Source organism: Manacus vitellinus, unplaced genomic scaffold, assembly GCF_001715985.3.
Source record: "Manacus vitellinus isolate BGI_N305 unplaced genomic scaffold, ASM171598v3 scaffold_77_pilon, whole genome shotgun sequence".
NCBI classification, from domain to species: domain Eukaryota; kingdom Metazoa; phylum Chordata; class Aves; order Passeriformes; family Pipridae; genus Manacus; species Manacus vitellinus.
The window spans coordinates 190,752-203,957 of NW_021940802.1; the positions used below are offsets into that span (position 1 = coordinate 190,752).

At 39.8% G+C, this 13,206-nt stretch overlaps 1 protein-coding gene across 1 annotated transcript in view; it reads left to right on the plus strand.

The window, feature by feature from the left end:
* Positions 1-683: 683 nt before the first annotated feature.
* ATP2B2 (ATPase plasma membrane Ca2+ transporting 2) overlaps positions 684-13,206 on the plus strand; it is a 360,194-nt gene continuing 347,671 nt past the window's right edge. Inside the window, exon 1 of the mRNA XM_018084874.1 lies at positions 684-700. The gene's annotated coding sequence lies outside the window, so the exon portion shown is untranslated. The remainder of the gene's footprint in view (positions 701-13,206) is intronic.

The window sequence follows — 13,206 nt, forward strand, 5'->3', positions numbered from 1 at the left end:
TGCCACTAATTTTCCTGAATTCACCACTGAATTTTTTTAACTACAATATCAAATATTTAATTGTTTACTGTGTTTTTGTTATAATTGTATCTAAAAAATTGAATTCAATGTGGAATTTTTGCCCGGGGAGAGCTTCATTTCAGTTGTTTGGTCTCCTGGAAGAGTTTTATTTTTCATTGCACGTGTATTAAAACCATCCCACAAAAAGCCAAGAGGACACGCTGGGATGTGCCTGCTGCCCTCTCTGCTCATCCTGCCCGGGGAATGATTGTCACAGCCACTGAACTCCGAGGGGTTTGTGTCCTCTCATGTTCTGGTTTTGTCTGTGTGTGTATTTCCTGGGACATTGTGATGGATGTGGAAAAGCAGAATGGCATCTGAGAACTGTAGCAAAAGGTTAGTTGGTCTTTTAGTGCTGAGTGGATACAGTAAGTGGGATTTTAACCCGGCTGTTTGAATGGAATATTCACCCAGCTTATTAGGAGAGGAATGGCTGTTTGAGTTGAACTTTGTCCCTGTGCTTCCAAGTTTCATAAAGCATTTAATGATTACTGATCCAGCCATTAAATCCAGATGATTTCAGGAGTTGAAAGGGTGTGTTTTCTGATGACTTTGTCTAGTCTGTGTTCAGCCCAGAAGGTGGAATGTTGCTGGACATGTAACTTGTGCTCTGTCCTTCCTTCAGATGTCCAGATTGCAGGTAATAAATCTTCATTTTTTTATTCTGTGAGCAGTATCTGATAAGTGGTGTTGAAATAGAGGCTTCCTGAGTAGATCAGTTGCAGCAGTGGGCACTTGGGAATTCCTTTGGGTTCAGATGCAGGTGTGTGACCTCTGGAGCCTTTCCAGCCTGCAGCAGGGTGTTTAAAGCTCATCTTTTTAACCTTGACCTGGGTGAAACTGCAGTGCACTGCAACTGTGCCACAGCAGCTCTGCTGCACTGGCTGTAAACCACACGCTGGAGCCTGGATTGTGAGAGAATTCCGGGCAGGAAAGGGAGAGGAGGACCAGAAATGTGACATAAAACCACGTGTCTTTATGTATCATGAGGGAGAAGTGGGGAATAAAAATTATATTCAGTGTTGCACGCTGCCTGATCTAATCACCCTGCAAACTCTGTGGGGATGGTTTGATATTCCTGTCCAGAATTCATGCCTATATATGTCAGAAATATTTTCTCTCTAACCCCAAATTAACCAATTTATTAGTGTCAAGATCAAGACTTGAAATTATATTACACTTAGGATATTTTCTCCCTGTCCTAATTACTTCTAAAAAGAAAGAAAATTAGGTGTAATTTGGAATTGAATTGCCAAAACATTCACTGGAAGAACAGTAAGATTTGAACATGCAGTTATGATGTACTACAAGAGTAAATGTTGGGTTAAAGTTTTGATTTTTAGCTGTGTGGTGCTAAATTATTTATCTGCTACTGAAAGATATATTGGAGACAATGGGTTTAATGAAATCATCAACTGCATCTTAAGAAAATGAAGAAATTTCTTCACATGCTTCTGAAATAAGGCTGAGAAGAAAAATGTTAATTATTTAATAGGAGGTCAGAGATTAAAAGGAAGACCAAAAGGGTGATTTTTGTATGTTTGGAGTGATCAAGAAAATATTGCTGATCACTTCTGTTTGCTTGCTTTATATTCTTGCAGAATTGAACGTGTAACATGAACTAAGAACACCTTCTCATCCCATTATGTTTTCTTTAAAAATTTGATGATACTTTCAGCCATTGCTGGTTCTCCAAGTTGTATAAACTGAGACCTTGACCTTTCCTAAGTAAACAGTTGTTTGCATCAGTTAGATCATGTGCCACTTCTGTTTCCCACATTAGTCCTTGTCACCATAGTTCTGACAAACCAGTAGGACTAGATTTATTTTTTTTTTTTTAAGAGCTTTTAGTTGTCTGTGCTAATTTGGAATAATGAGTTTATCAACACCCTGTGATTGACAGTGGTAATACAGATTAATTTCTGGTGATAGATGAAATACTGTCACACTCTACTGTCCCCACCTCCCAAAGGAAAACTCTGTGGTGGTTTGGAAAAGAAATCAACACAGTTTAACTTCCTGTGAAAGTCTAGGCTGCTTTTTTAAGTGTTTATTAAGCTGGTTGTGGCTCTTCTGGTTGGATTTCACTTGCACAGTGATTTTAATGAGCTGAATTATGTCTTTCTCCAAGGAAGGAGGTCTCCAGCCTTCTGGAGAATCTGATTCCTTTCAAAGTGTTTTAATTTTTCTTAAAATGACTTTGGGAAAACTGAGTTCCTGTGGGTTCTCAAAGGTTTTTAACTTATGTGCTATTTTGAGCAATGCCATGTGATTATCTAATAATGTTTTAAAGAAAACCCCACCTTCTCAATTGTTTTCTGTCAGAGAATCAAATACACAAAGTGTGACTTTTGGGCTTATTTGGGGCTGATACAATTTTTTCATTTAATCCTGAGTCATAAAGCTTTTGGGGAAAAAAAAATAAATAGTTATTGGTAGTTTGTTCCAGAAAATTAAGATATTATTAATCTTACATGGAAAATATTTATTTGTAGAACTGTTGAGAATTAGGTTTCTTAAATGATCATTTCAAGAGAGGTGTTTGGGGCTACAGAAGATGTGGAAAGGTTGGAGGTTTAGATCACACTGTTGTGCTGTGGAGATGAATTAACTTGCATCTCTTGTACACTGAAAAAGAGGTTTTTGTTTCCAAAACTACTCAGCTGTGGAGTAGATAATGAACTGAGCAATTGTAAAGTAAATAACTAAAAACCAACCCCCTTTAATTCTGATAAATCTGCAGCATGTGTTGTCAGGCCAGTGATTGTACACTTACTGTGACTGTACAGACTCCTGGAATGGCTTGGGTTGGAAGGGGCCATAAAAGCTCATCCAGTTCCACACCCCTGCCGTGGGCAGGGACACCTTCCACTGATACATGAACAAAATGTCCTTGGTGAAAGAGCTGCATTTGCCAGAAAGGAACAGGGAGTCTGTTTATTGCTTTTGGATTATCTGAGGGTTTTGTTTTTTGTGTTAACAACAGGGACACCCTCCCTCTCTCCCTCCCCCCCCCCCCCCCCCCCCTTCAAGTGTAGCTCATAAAAGAAAGAATATTATCCTTGGCCACATTGCCAGTGTTTCAGGTACTGCAGTTGAGTCAGTTTGAGCAATAGGAGCTGATAAGCAGCTCTGAAGGTATGCCAGGAAAAGATCTCCAACACCTCTCCCCCTCTCTTCCTCCTGCTGTAGCAGCACTATCTCTGTGCTAGATAAAGGCCTTCCCCCACAGATCGATTATCTTCATCCCTGGAGAGAAGCAGCCAAATCCATTAATTATTCCCAGTTCCTTTGCCAAGGGAAAGCAGGAGCAATAGTCAGAGAAGCCATCTATTTTAAAATTTATCTTTAATAAATTCATCTATCATATTATTTTAAGAGGTTACCTACTTAATGTTCTGTTTATTTCTGTTAGCTTCTTCTAAAAACATTCATCAAAATACACGTAGCACTATTAAATGGATCTCATTCTTTCTTTACCATGTCCTTGTGCTCACAGTTTGACATTCCTGGTAGGGTTTTACAGAGAGAATTATTAGGTGATCAGGCAGATCAGGCAATTTTTTTTTTTCTTTTTAATTTGTATTTCTGTAGCAGGAATTATTCATCAAGGTCAAATGTTACACAGAGAGGAATATGGTTGGTTGCTTGGTTTTATTGGTTTAAGTACAGGAGAAATAACCCAAGATGAATTTTCTTTGAGGCTTTGTAGATATCTTATGATATTGTCCTCAGAAAAACCTGTTCATCTACTGCTGCATTTTGATATATTGAGTCTCCCTGATATGCCTTTGCACTTGGTGTGTGAGAATCTAAACTGCAGTACACGACAACCTGCCACAGCAAAATTGCTGACATATTCACCAGTGGAGCAGGCTTGGTGTTTATTTCTTTGAGAGGGGGAAAAACCGTGGCTGGAGTTGTTGTAATATGGTAATGTTGTCCTTTTCCTGACCGCTGCATCAACCTTCTTTTCATGATCAAAATCAAAGTGAGCTTTGCAGCCACAGAATCTGCTGCTTTACTGAGAACCTTCAGCCTGCTGCCAGCACTGCAGTCGAGGTGGAGGAGGTTGCAGAGCTGTGCAGTTGATATATCTGCCCAGAGCTATTTTTTCAGTAGGAAAAAATAACTTTTTTTCTGATATATTTTTTTTTTCCCCTCGAACAGACACGTTATGATCTGTCATAATTAAGCTTATCTTTTGGTGGACCCTGATAAGCCCAAAGATTGTACTCTGAGACTTGGCAGATGGCTGTGTGCAAGCAGTGGCTGTACACTGTAATAAGAAAGGAGTAGAGGAATTAATCCCTTGTATTTCTTCTTGTTTTACTTACTTAATTTGATAGTGCTTTTAATACTTATTTCAAAATGAGACTGAGAATTGGGATTGTTCAACCTGGAGAAGAGAAGGCTTTGGATTGACTTAATTGGGGCCTTTCAGTACCTGAAGGGAACTGAAAAGGAAGATGGAGAGAGACTATCTACAAGAGCCTGGAGTGACAGGACAAGGGGGAACAGCTTTAAACTGAGAGAGAGGAGGTTTAGATTGGATATATTAGGAAGAAATGCTTTACTGTGAGGGTGGGGAGGCCCTGGCACAGGTTACCTGGAGAAGTTGTGGCTGCCCCATCCCTGGAACTGCTCCAGGTTGGATGGGGCTTGGGGCAACCTGGGATAGTGAAAGGTGTCCCTGCACGTGGCAGGGCTGGAATGAGATGATCTTTAAGGTCCCTTCCAACCCATCCCATTGTAGGAGTCTATGACAAAGCCAGTTTGCCCAATAAAATCTGCCTAGTAGAATCTCTGCTTCTTGCTGAATTTTAAGAATTGGTCAACTCACCCCCATGAAACAAACACAATGCATTTCTGTCCCTTCTCCTACATCAGATGTTCCAGAGATCTCTGAGAGCAACAGCTGGTAGCCCTCCATGAAATACAGCAAAGCTGAGTGTTAAATCCCAAATGGCAACATGGAGCTCCCCAAACCAAGACTGGTGATTAGTGATGGCACTGCCACTTTCCATCCCACCTGAGAGGGTGAATGTTCTGACCCAGCCCCAGACTGGCAGCAAAGCTACCAAGAAGCTATGCCTTGAGCAAAAGCAGATGTTACCTTGGATCTAGGTGTTGTCCTGCAGCACATCTTGTTGACTTTTCATTGTTGAGTTTTAGGGAGATGAAGCTGTTCCAAAATACATGAAAAACAGGACTGTGTCAACCCTGCAACAGTTAGTTCTCCTAACTAGTTTTTATAATTTGCATTCATTTCACATCCTTCTTTTTAAAAGTTGCCATTATATAGTGGTTTTCACACCTGGCCATGCAAACTATAGTCAGAAATTTTTCAAGGCTGCACTTATTCCTGTTGCAGAGAAAGCTGCAACAAAGCAATTAAGATTAACTCAGCCTCACAGTGTTCGAATTTGAGGTGGTATCATGTAGTGTTATGGCTTCATATTAGTCTGGTAACTATTTGTAGAAGCAGATGCCAAGAGAGGCATGTGTGCAGTGTCAATGCTCTTTTTGTGGTGTTCAGTGAGGAGTGGTTTGCAATGTCACACGGAGGTTACACAGCCCGAGCCGAGCGGGGTCCTGAACACGCTGGGTGACATTTAACATTTTCTGAAGGTTGATTCTGACTAAACATTGTTTGCCTTGCTGTCCTGTCCTTCTTGGGGGAGTATCTCGAGCCTGTTTCTGCTCCTTTTGTTTGAATGGATGGCACACACTGTGCTGCCTTCTGTGTTGAGCAAGGCAGGTGACGGGAGCGGCTCAGCTCCCCCTGCCCACACAGCCATTCATTTTCATTAACATGCAGCCAGCTCTCTGCTTGCTCTATGATTCGTATAAATGACTGACTTTAATTTGACCTCCTGGAGTGTGAAGGGATTTCAGCCTTCAGTTAAATGTTATAAGTTGCTGTCTTTCCTGGGGTGTGTGGGGAGTGGGAACTGATGAACCGTTGCCACTGGAGAAACACCTGTTAGAGCTCAGACACAGAGCTGGGAGCGAGAGGGCTCAGCTTCTCCATTAAGTGTAAAATGGAAATAATGGTAGATTTATAATAGTTATAAGGAGCTATCTGGCATGGAGGCAGCCATTTATTATACCTGTTATAATTATGAGCCTGAACTTGGACATAATTTCAGCAAAATAGTCTTCTACTTGGATCCTTGGGATGTGTTTTTTGGAGACTTGAAGCACTTGAACTCTTGCAGGTGCTGCTACCGTTGTGCTGCCCTCATGGAGGTGTTTTACTGACTGATCCTGTGTAGATTTTAGTGTCCTTGAGGATGGCAGAGAAGACCTGAAGTGCAATGCCAGCTCTACAGAGGCCAAAGGAAAAGCTTCAGGTTAACTGGGACATTGTGGACACCGAGTGAGTGACGGGAGGGGAATGCCTTCAGGAATTGCCAAAGCTGAGTAGGATCACTGTGTTTATGGAGGATTACAGAGGTAATTCAGTGAGCCAGGTTAGCTGAATGTTTTCAGGTGAAGGGGTGGAAGTCAGAAGGAGTTCCTGCTCCAGACTGGGAAGCCTTTGAGTTCCAAATGGACACTCTCAGGAAGACATGAAAGTGGAGAAAAGACTCATCTCTGGTGGTTGCTAAAGAACAGGGACACTGAGATTAAAAACATCATTCCTTTCTTCTGGTAAAATATTGAATAGCTCTCAGAATATTGTATTACCTCTCAGAAAATGAGGGGTAAAGGCTGCATCCCTATGTGAACAGACAGTGTCTTCTGTTTCCTAGTGATTTTGTTTGCATGTTGAGATGTTCCTGTCTTTGTCGGAAGAAGGACTAAAATTACAAGCTGATTTCCATTTTAAAGGGAGAGATAGAGGGTATGGAAACAAAGTGAAACTCTTGGGAGCTTTCTGAAGGTAAAAGAAGAAGTTGTGACCTTAGTCACTTAGAAACCAGCCTGGTAGAAAAATACCAAATGTGGGAGGAATCTATTTTTCTCATAGATGATGTACTAAAAACCCCCAAACTCCCCAAATCAAATATCCTTTTTTTTTTTTTACTAGCTTTAAAGGTTGTGATAAAAATTTTTATTTATTTTATTTGTAAAAATTAATTTATTTCCTATCCAAGTTTGATGAGTGAAGGGGAAAAAAAGTGAGAAATTTTTGATAAATAGTGGTTCTTATTGCTCTCTGGACTGTACAGACTCATATGGGAACATACAGCCCTGTGCCATCACTACTGATCTCTCAGTGGCCAGAAGACAGAGTATGTTATTAACATGAAGACACTGAATGTTTTGAATTTGCTTAAACGTTACTGAATGCTCTTACCTGATTTTCAGTTGGACTGTGAATGGTGGTGATCTGGAAAGGAGCCTGTGGTTAAACACCAGTGCCTGTGGTTGGCACTTGTTATTTTTGGTATTCACTGCAGTGGATGTTCCTGGAGAATATTTTGGGGAAATTTTTCCAATCCGAAAGCATTTTTCAAATATGGTTTGAATCTCTAATTTTAAACCAGTCAGAAATAGATGCAGCATATTCTTCTACATCTCTCTGATATTCTGTGCTTTAATCAGGAAAAACTTTTCATTTTCTAGGGATGTCTCACGTGCTGGGATGTTCTGTTTTGACTTTCTTATCTTTAAGTCCTCTCTTGGAGTGCTCCAGATTCAATGAGACTTCAATAATGTTTAGAGCAGTACAGAGGAATGATACTTGTGTGAACACCTGGATTTACCTCTGGGTTTGTCCTTTGCCCCTGGAATCTCATTGACCACCTCCAGTCTGCAGAATTTGCCTTGCTGGGAGTTCTTCAGTTTATCTTCCTTGACTGCTTAAGAGCTAATTGCATAAATCATTTTATATTAATTAAGAGCATCTAAACCAAATAGCTGCAAAACACACTCCATTATTTTCATCAATCTCTTTTTAAAGGATTGTAAAATAGCATTTTTTTTAAAATGACTTCTCTCTCTGCTTTTGCCCCACATTCTTACCTTGGGAAATATTTTACACACCTGGCAGATTTCCTAGATATTTTATTTAAAAATCAATAAAAGAGATTTAAATTCCTTCCCACAGAATGTTTTATATTGTGTTAAAAGGTGTGGGGGGGTTTTTTGGATAGGAGGTTGCAGCATCCTCCATATTCATCAATATGAAAGAAAAGTTTTCTCCTTTTACAGATGAAAATGAGATTTGTGTGCTGGCTTTGCTTAGATATGAAGTGTTAATTGGAGGTTCTAATTTGATGTACATATTTATGATAGGCATTTAGATACTGTGCTGTGCTGAATACTAAATGCTGAGCACACACACAGATGCTGATGTGGAGGCTCTTGATGCTGTTCTGTCACATTTTTTCCCACTGTTTGTTTTTTTAAAATTATTTTTCATTCTGTGGAGCATCAGGGAAGGCTCACTTGCCATGTGCTATGTAATTTTTGGAAGAAGCTCAGTGTTACTGGAATGCTGAGGGAATATTACCAACCCCTTGGATTTGACAGAATGAGCAGTGACAGGGTTACAGGTGGTGGTGGTGATTTTCCTCCTGTGAACAACAGAGGATGATGCCTCTCACTAGAGAGAAGCTGACAAGCAGGTAATTTGTATATCCCTGCTTGTATGTCCAATTACAGTGAAGAAAAAAGAGCCTTTTCACCCAGAATATGCTATAGGGATTAATTTGCTTAATGTGTGTTAGTTCAATAATTCTGTAAAATCCATCTTGTGATGTGAGAGTTTCCCACCATTTTAGTGGAATCTAAATTGAGGTGGTGCTGAAGATAATATGTATGGAATTCTATGTGGTTCATTAAAATAAGCTATTCTGGGAGGTTTATTCCTGGGTTCCTGAAAAGTCTCCTGTCGTTTAACAAACTTTATTGCTTGGCACTGTGTTTTGCTAAGATTCCATTAACACTGTCTTTCCTTTTGTGCACTAACAAACTGTGAGAAAAGTGCCTGTAATTTTCCTTACCCTTCCCAAATTTATGTTCTATTTCTTAATCCATCTGGGATTTCATAGCCTAAACTCAGCCACTGGTATTGTTGTCTGTGAATGTCATACATGGTCTTACCCAAATGGTCAAGAGATAACAAGAAACTTTTGTACTTTGAGATTCACTCAATTATTGGCTCAATTATTTTCAAGTACTGAGTTTATGTGAAGGCACCATGTGCACTTCTGAAGAAGAAAATGAAGAATTCTTGATTTGGCCATGATTATCCAAAAAGTGTCTGCTGACAACATAAATACCTTGAAGGGTAACCGAAGTTATGACTCTTTAAAAAAAAAAATTACTGTATTTCAGTTGTCAAACACTGTAATAGCACCATAACTGGGAGGGTTATGGGATAACTGGTTCAGTTAATGTGTGCTCTGTTGCTGCACCGAGCAGCTGTAGTGATTTAATCTGTTGGGTTAAATCAGATGCTGCCAGATGCAATTACAGGTTTACCAGTGCTGGTGGAAAACAGGGTTAAAGTGCAATGATTTCTGTAGGTTTTGTCCCACAAGTTACATTTATGTGCATGATATTGTGCTGTGGGCCTATCCATACTAATAAACATTTTTATATACTTTGTAGTGTACAGCAGAGGCCCAGTTTCCACTAAGTGAAGCAGATTGTGACAGCTCTACCCTCCTGTGTATGGTGTGTCTATAAATTTGTTTAATGTGACATTGGGAGCCTTTATTACCTTAAGGCATCACTGTCTCTGTCTCCTCTATTGCACTCTTTGCTAATATTGCTGACTTTTATCCTGAGATCTTTTTCTCCCTGGGCAAAGGCTGTAGAGCCCAGCAGAAGTTGCTCACCAGAAAAAAAATCTATGGGAATATTTTCATATGCACGTTACTGCTACAGCTATTAAAAGTTTAATTTCCAGAGCTAACATAAAATGAAGGGAGTTATGAATCAATGGGCTACTGTGTATTTTTATCATCTCCTGTTGCTTGGTATGACTTCAAAACATCAATTCTGTATATTAATGCACTCGGTCAATTGTATGACAAGTCTTACCACATAGCAGAAAGGCTTGTCTAGATATTACTTTTACTCTTTGTTTTTTAAAGCTGATAAATTATACTGTGATGTTGTATATTTTATTTTACACCTAGATTATTCTTGGAAAGTTAGAACTTCTCTTGTCTTTCATACGTTTAGGAGACTGGTGCTTGGCCTGCTAAACATTTTCCTACTTAAATGTCATAACATGTTATGTGCTGATTTCCTAAGATGATTTAGACATGACTACACTGCAGCTGATTAAATAATTTGTCGTCTCAAACTTCTAAAAAGGCAAGCACTGAGTTCAGCCTCCTTCTGGATACAACAGTGCTTGAAAGAGTTTGGTCCTTCTCGTGGTGTTCACAAAGCACCACTCGGAACTAATTCAGCTGCAGGCTCATCCCTCCTCTGACTCTAAACATGCTGCCCCCAAAACCTGGGTGAAGGAAAGTGGGTTTGTGCTTTTATTTCTCCTGGATGTAGCAAACTTCCTTGTCATTTCCTGACACTGTCCTGTGAGATTCACCTTTTCCCTCTTGCCTTTGCCAGAACCCCTTTCCCTTCCCAGGCTCCAGTCACTGCCTGCTGGGACACACAGACTTAAAAATGTTTGGAGTTGGGTGCTGTTGAACTGAAATATTTCAAGGTGAAAGGCCAACAATATTTTATCAGGAAAACCATGAAGGTAAAGTTTTTTTTTCCAGCCTTCTGACAAGGCTTAGGGTTACAGGATTTAAATTGTGACAACCAATTTTGCCGACGTTAATTGTAGTGGTGCTTTTCCTTCCTTCATCATCAGTGAAGTTAGAGGGGCTTTGCTGCCTTTGGTTCAGATGCTTATTTTTGTTTCACAGCCTGTCATTTCAAATTGTCAAATATTTACTTGTCTCCTGTCTGACTGTAGTGCCAGGCTTTGTGTGTGATTTGTGTTTGTGTATAATTTGCACCTGATGCTTTGATGCTGTCAGAATGTGTGTAATGTGAGCCGTGGCTTCCCCTGCTCCTGCTTCACCCTTTAACTGCAGATCATTTGCTGTCACTCACTTGGTATCTCTGGGAACTGCAGGAGCATTTGGAATTAATCCTAAATATTATAGGCTGTCTGTGCTCTTTTTAACACTACCTTACACAAGAAAACTACAGTCTAGCCTGAACTTGGCCTGTTCAGGAAAAAAGTGTTTACTTCCCCCCAAAAATAAGAATTTTTAGCCTTATATTCATCAGGTTTTACGATTCTACTTGCTAACAACATCTGATTTTATCTTGGACTTTTGCAATGTTATGGTGAAGTGAAACATGGTCTGTGAAGTCAGTTTGCACCTTGCAATGACCACAGGAGGAAGTTTGAACATCTGAGCTATTAATTCAACTTGAACTGGACATCTATGACTGAGTTTTTGGGAGGAGGATTTGAGTTTGAAATGTTTATATGTGTCAAAATCAGATTTTGAGTGTTCCATTCTTCTCCAGCCTGTAGATTCAAATCTCTCACTGATGCTCAGCTATTAAATGACTAAGGGTAAAATATTTGGGTGCCTGTCCTTGGGAATCAAATCATGAAGGGGTAGCCCATTTTTCTGAAGTTTTCTGCATCAAATTTGATTGATGTCTTTATTTGGATACAGTGGTGAAAACTGTGACTTGCAAGGACTGAGTATTCATATTTGAGCAACAATAAAATCTAAATGGAGATTTTAAAGGACCTTCTGATTCTAGTCCTAAACAAACATAATGATTCAGTGTTCTGCACAGTACTGGTTTTCTTTGGAGACAGTTCCATATCTGCAAGCTTATTATTTTTCTTTGTGCATTTTGAATGACTTTCAATCATCATCAGAAGGTTTGTTAATTCTTTTTTGGGGGGGTGAGGGTGCCTTCTGACGGTGTTTTCTGTGTCTGTGCTTATTTCAGTGCAACTCTGAAATTCTGGAAGTTGTTTATGTATGTCAGGGTTAAACTCAAGTCAAGGTGGATGTTCTGGAGTGTTTCCAGGTCCTGAGCCCACCTGGCACGGCTGTGTGCAAACTGCTTAGAGGGGACAGGCCAGGATCTCTCACTAGATCCCTCTCCATCTCTCTGTGTTTCTTTTGTCCAGCTCAGATGTGGTAAGAACAGTGTTTTCAGTGTTTTTCCATCCGTTGCAAGACATTAAAAGAATCAGCAGAATCCCAGTCCTACAGATCTTCACCCAACACCACTGTGAGGTTTCACTGTCAGACTCCATCTTCTCCATGTCAGCTTAAGTTATTTTGATCTCTGCTTCCATGTGTTGAAACACTTCTCTAATGTGTTTCCTCAGTGGAATCATAAGATCTGCTTTCTCTTTGCTATATATTTCTTTTTTTCCTTAACCCTCAAGGCCAGGAGAAGGCATTTCTGTCCCCACCAAGGCTGAGTTAGTGGGTAATGCAGGTGAAGCAATTCCTTGGGCTGGGGGTGGAAGGATGCCATATTCTGGAATTTGTGTTTCCAACCCTTCCAGCTGCATTCACTGTGAAGTTCCAAAGGAAACAGTATTATCACAGTTCCTGCTGTGAAGCTGCAGGGAAAGATCATAAAGTGTTATAGTTTGTAGTCAGTCATGTATTAGCTGGTTTTCATCCTGAAAGTCTGTTTAGAGGTGTTTCTTTCTCTTCCTCTTGTTTCTGACAGCCTGGAAGAGAAAGCCCTAACATTTTTTATGTGCTTCTGGGAATATCATGCAGCTGAAAATCATGACTGATGGAAAGGAGCAAAGTTGAGAAACAGTATTTACTTGTTCCTTGTGTTACCTTCTCGCCCAACAAATGCTTCCTGCTTGTCCTTGGGCTTGCTCAGCTAAATTTTAAATTCCACATTCCAGAATATGAAGTTTAAACAAAAGGATTTTTCTCAGTGAGACTTCTGCCAGTTATTGGTTAAAATCAACTCCTGTATCCACCCAGAAGGAGCCAGTAAAGGCATACAGAACATGGATTATTCCACAGATTATTCCTTTTATATGCTCTAGATAAATACTGCATCTTTTTAAACTTTTTGACATCAGGAGAAATTTAATTCAAATTATTTATCTTATAAACTCACTGTTGATAATAAATAATGATTTCTCTGTAGAAATCCAGCTGCACAGACTAAAATGCTCTAGCAGATTTATAGCACTTTTGAAAAGAGGTTTTC